We start from the raw sequence: 5,409 nt of genomic DNA, 5'->3' as shown, positions 1-5,409 counted from the left end.
CCCCCGTGCCCTTTTCAACTCTAGGTGTTGAGGGAGTCTCAGTTCCATACGTCCTATCGCCTCAAGGGGGAGTCACGACTCAGCGGGCGGTGAGCGCGATAAAGCAGCGGACTGGCGGCCCTCTCTGTGGTCTTGCTCCCCAAGTCCCTCCTCCCTAGCCCCCGGCCTGCCTCTATGGTTCTTCCTGTCATTAGTCGGGAGGGGGCGCTGTGCGCAGGCGCGAGGTGACGCCGCGGCAGGGCCGGAAGAAGCGCAGCGGCGGCCTCGGCGGCGACGGAGATTTCGGCGTTCGCTCCTGGTGACTAAAAGCTTCGGTGACAGAGGCCGCCGAGCCCGCCTCGCGAGCCGGCGAGTTGAGTGGCGAGTAAGTGTCGGCCGTGGTGCGCGCCCAGCTCTTCGGCAGGCTCTGTGAGGCGAGTGGCGTCTCCGCCCGGCGCCTCCATGAGTCCGGGGGTGGGGGCGGGGGCCTCGGCGTGAGGGGCGGCGGGGGCGCAGAGCCCGGGGGCTCGGGCCTGGCCCGACGGCGGCCGGGACACGACTGGTTCTGTGGCCGCGCGGGGCGCCGCCGAGCGCCGGGCGGCCCGAACAGCGGGGCCGGCGGTGAGGCGGGAGCGACAAAGGCGCGGGCGGCCGGCGGACCCTCCGCCGCTCTCGCCACTTCGGGAAGTTTCGCGGGCCGGTGGTTCGGCCAGCGACGCGAGTGCGAAAGCGCCGAAAGACCGAGTTTCCTGGGCGACACCTCGCGGGAGGCGGCGTCCGTGAAGCGGAGCGCGGCCTTGAGCGCTGGGGGCGATGCACTGTGACTTTGAACTCTGGCGCCCCCAGCTCAGGGGGCTGACGGGCCGCAGCCCCGAGCCCTCCCGACTCAGCCCTGGAGGGGTGTCTTCTCCAGAGAGCCGGCGACCCCGACCCAGCCCTCGTGAGGACGTCCAAGCGTGTCAGCCCTCAGCCGCGCGGAGGAGGAGACCCTGACATACGTGCCTGCGGCGCCGGGCAGCGAACGAGAGCAGTGTTCCCGCGTGGGATGTGGCGGAAACACTGCGTGGAGCGGTTGTCTAAAACTTCGGGCCGCTTGCTGTGGTGAAAAGCCGCGCTGAGTGCCGGCGGGTCCCGGTTATTTCTAGGGCCGGTTCCGCCGTCAACCAGCCAGGGACCCTGTAAATCCCTGGAAAACGTGGCGAGCAGCTCGGTGATAGGGCCTGGCCCGGGCGTTTTGCGAACGCCGAGAGGAAACGGTGGACCCTGCTGGGAGGTTGTGGGACCTCCCACACTTTTACCTTGCTTGAAGGAAGACCGCTGAGACTTGGCCTTGCTTTGTTTCGGTTTTCGTGTAAGTTATTGCGGCTGGGGGTGGGGAGTGGTTCCGTGTGAGGAGAGAGCAGGGAGCCTGGGACCAGACTTTGGACCGCGCTGTAAAAACCTAAACTCTGAGGCTTTATAGTATCCGGGAGGCTGTCAGCATCGAAATAAAAGAGACGCCTTGCAGCCTCTGGGAAGAAATCTAATTAAAAGAAGTTGAGATATGAGTCAGGAAGACTGAACGTGTATGAAGTAGGCTACATGAGAGAATCCGTGTTGGCCACGAGTGCGTTCTGCGTTCTAGGCTGTGTGAAGAGTTTTACCGCACAACTTAATTTCACACCTGACCCTGTTATTTCATCTTCCTTGTTAATAATAATAGGACAAAACACGATGCTGTGTGCCAGCTATTGTGCTAAGCGTTTTCTGTATATGAACTCTTAAATCTCATGACTTGGGGTTTTGTGTTTTTTTGTTTTTTTTGTTTTTAAAAAGGAATAAAATAACTTACCCGACCAAAAGCTTGTAAGGATGAGAGCTGGGGCTTGAACTCGGTTTGGGTCCAGCTCCTAATTGTCTTGCAATACCTGTGAGCGACATTTATTCGAAAAGTTCTTCTGGAGTGTTTACTTTGTGCCCGTCAGTGCGCTGTGTCCTGGGGCTGTGGGAATGAATGAGATGCAGCGTCCCACCTTCTTGGAGCTTAAACACAGCTCCTTAAATAATTGTAGATTGTTATTGTGCTAAGTACTTTGAAGGAGTGAGAGATACGTGAATGAACACTAAGGATAGTCAGGACAGGTTTTTTTTTCTAAGGAAGTGACATTTAAGATGAAGTGAAGGAGGATAGAATTCATTTGGTCAAAGAGAGGTAGCGAAGAGTAATCCAGCCAGAGAAAAGAGCCTGAAGTGGAAGGAAGGAGGATGGCCTGGACTAAAAGCTTACCACTATCCCTGCAGAATGGTGAAGGGGAGTGAAGGGTGGAGCGGGGAGAGGTCTGAAGTCAGACTCGCTGTGTCAGCAAGGGTCATTTGAGGCAGCATTTCGTAAGCCATGGTAAGGATTTGGTTCTACCTTGATGAGATTTCTGGTTTAAAAAAACAAACTCAGTGCTATGTGGAAATATGTCAGAGGGTAGAACCTGTAAGCAGTGTTGGGATAGAAGGGGCAGGGGTGTTATGAGTTCACAGAGGATTCAACTATAAAAAGAGAATTGAAAACATTGAATTTCCCCCTTGCTCATCAGGATGTGCTTAACTAACTGTCCTGGTTCTGAACCCATATTCACTTGGCAATTAAGGAAAAATCTTAATGTTAAACTCTTTAGCTCACCCACTGAAAATTTTTTTAATAATTTTTGGTTTAAAACCTTTCCTATTGTAGGACACTGGTAACAGGATTTTTTAGAGCTCTTTTAAACTCTGCTTAAACTTTAATTATTTGCATAATTATATCTGGGATTATGGATGCTATTTTGCCTTAGTTCTTCCATTTTTGTCTTATGTATTAAAATTAACACGCATTGCATTTTTTTATCTGAACTTATCACCTGCCTTGTTCTTTCTTAGTTGTGTCACCATCCTCCAGTCACCTGATCTCAACACTTACGTTACCTTTGACTACTTTCTTTCTCTTGCCCTGATGGCCAATTACAAAAAAAAATCCCATTGAATCTAATTCTGTGGTCAGTATCTTGGATCTTTTTCCTCCCCCTACTTACTATTACCCCTAGTTCATACTTCACTAGCTCTTGTTTCCTGGGTTTCTGCCGCCAGATGTCTTCTACAGTCTGTCTTATACATTGCAACTAGGTTGATGTTCTTAATGCACAACTCTCTGCGTTGCTTCCCATTAGATAGATAAATTTTGAGCTCTTCTGAAGTTATCTATTCATGCATAGCAAACCACCCCCAAACTTAGTGACTTAATACAACAATTTTATTTGTTGACAATTTTGTGAATCAAGAGATTGGGAAGGGCTCACCTGGGCCTTTTTTTTTTTTCTTTCTGATCCACATGCTGTCAGCCAAAGTGGCTAAGGCTGGAGGATCCACTTCCAAAATGCGTCTTTACTGGAAGGCTGGGCTCACCTGTCCTTTGCCTCTCCATGTAGTGTCAGGGCTTTCCATGGGGTCTCTCCAGCAGGGCAGTCCCACTTCCTACATGGTAGCTCCAGAAAGCAGGAAAACTACAAAACCCCATGACCATGCAATATTGTATTAGGAGCATGTGGAAGGAAAAGTGGAGAAGCAACAAGAGTAGAATGAGAAGGAAATGATTTGTTAGAAACAGGCTCAAGGTTTGTCTCTGGTCCTGAAGAAGCAAAGATGCAATTTTGAAAGCCAGAAAATTGCATGAGAGAACCATGGGTGATGCCCATTTTTTCTGATTTCCTGTGTTTACAGATTTTCTATAATGGGCCATACTTTATGACTGAAGAAAATCCCGATAAACTTGACTGTTGTCACTTCTCAGACTGGTTATATATGGCTGTGATTCACAGCTCTAGCCTCTGACAGAAATATGTTTTTGGAGCCACGTATTCATCAGTGGTACAAGACACTGGAAAGACAACTATGAGTATGAGACATAATCAAGGGCATATAGAGAGAACAAAATGTGAACTCCTTCTCGTATTGATTCATCCATATAAGGAAGAAAAGGAGATTTAAAAAAACGTTCATAGGACAATTGTAGGAGGTGGAAGAGAACATAGAAGAACTGTCATCTACTTGTCTTAAATTTTTACACTATTGTACTACAGAAGATTCTTCACTGGTATGAAGTGATGAAATGTGCTAATGTTTGGTTCTGTTTTGGACTGATATTTGACTATAGAGTACAGTCATAAATGTACATTCAATTTTTATAATAAAGGGAAGACATAAGAACTGAAATATTCTTCCTTGGGTGGCGTTTCCTATTTCTGGAGTCCACTGTTTATTTTTTTTTTAGTTGTCTGATCAAGAAGCGAAAAGACATAGTATACGTATTTAGTTTCTTGCTACTTCCAGAGAATGAAGTTTCTTTTATAGAAGGAAGGGCTTTACTTGTGAATAGTTATAATACTAGTGAAAAGTAACTTAGAAGAGGAACATACAACCTCCTCCCCCCCATACTCCAGTTTGGCTATATTATCAACTCTTATCATTGTTAATAAACACTACACCTGTTGTGTACTTGTGATAACAGAGCTATTTTTTTGGTGGCATTTAACCATATACAAGGAACCTTCTCATTATTTATTTTTCGACACAGCCTTGCAAGATAAGAATAGCTATATTCATTTCACAGATGATAATAGTCATAACGTGACACTTGCTATGTTCCAGGCACTATGCTAAACACTTTATACCGATTAAAGTCAATTAAATTTTAAAACCGTGTTCTCATTTTACAAATGGAGGAAACTAGGCCCAAGAGATCCTGCAATTTACAAAATAACTGATTCACTAAATGGTGAAACCAGGATTCTATACTTAGGCATTCTGATCTGAAGCCCAGATCAGAGGACTGAATGTTGGGGTTGAGTGACCTTTACAGAGAAACTAATCAGGAGTAGAAATCCCATTAATAGGCTGCTTTTCTCACTACAGTTTAGGGCCACTATGTGCCACCATGAGGAATCTTGCTTTTAAAGCACTAGTAGTAATTGCTTAACTACAAGCTTGACATTCTAACTAAATTAGATGTCAAATAGATCACATTTTCCTTTTTACTTCCAGTTTAAAATTGAAAGAACCTACTTGTGGTAAAAGAAGAAATAAGAAACTTGACTATTGGAATTAAGTGTTCAAAATACTTTTTAAAAATTGTATTTGAAGGAAAAGTAAAGGACTTGAGTAGATGCAGTTTCACATTTGACACCAGATCTCTTTCCTTTATACCAGCGGTTCTCAACCTTCCTAAGGCCGCGACCCCTTAATTCAGTTCCTCATGTGGTGACCCCCAACCATAAAATTATTTTCGTTGCTACTCTGTAACTGTAATTTTGCTACTGTTATGAATCGTAATGTAAATATCTTTTTGTTTTCCAATGGTCTTAAGCGACCCCTGTGAAAGGGTCGTTCGACCCCAAAGGGGTCGCGACCCACAGGTTGAGAACTGCT

The 5,409-nt window shown here is 46.5% G+C and overlaps 1 protein-coding gene across 5 annotated transcripts in view; it reads left to right on the top strand.

Annotated features, from left to right (window-relative positions):
- Window positions 1-165: 165 nt before the first annotated feature.
- RNF216 (ring finger protein 216) overlaps window positions 166-5,409 on the top strand; it is a 131,083-nt gene continuing 125,839 nt past the window's right edge. For 2 of the 5 annotated variants that reach the window (XM_019637527.1, XM_019637526.1), the window contains exon 1: window positions 166-364. The gene's annotated coding sequence lies outside the window, so the exon portion shown is untranslated. Of the gene's footprint in view, window positions 365-539; window positions 1,331-5,409 lie in introns of those variants that run through there. The other 3 variants (XM_019637531.1, XM_019637530.1, XM_019637528.1) reach the window with 3 other exon arrangements.

This window comes from Hipposideros armiger, unplaced genomic scaffold (genome assembly GCF_001890085.2).
Source record: "Hipposideros armiger isolate ML-2016 unplaced genomic scaffold, ASM189008v1 scaffold_33, whole genome shotgun sequence".
NCBI classification, from domain to species: Eukaryota; Metazoa; Chordata; class Mammalia; order Chiroptera; family Hipposideridae; genus Hipposideros; species Hipposideros armiger.
The sequence above is the reverse complement of the archived record's forward strand: the minus strand, read 5'-3'. Positions and strand labels throughout refer to the sequence as shown.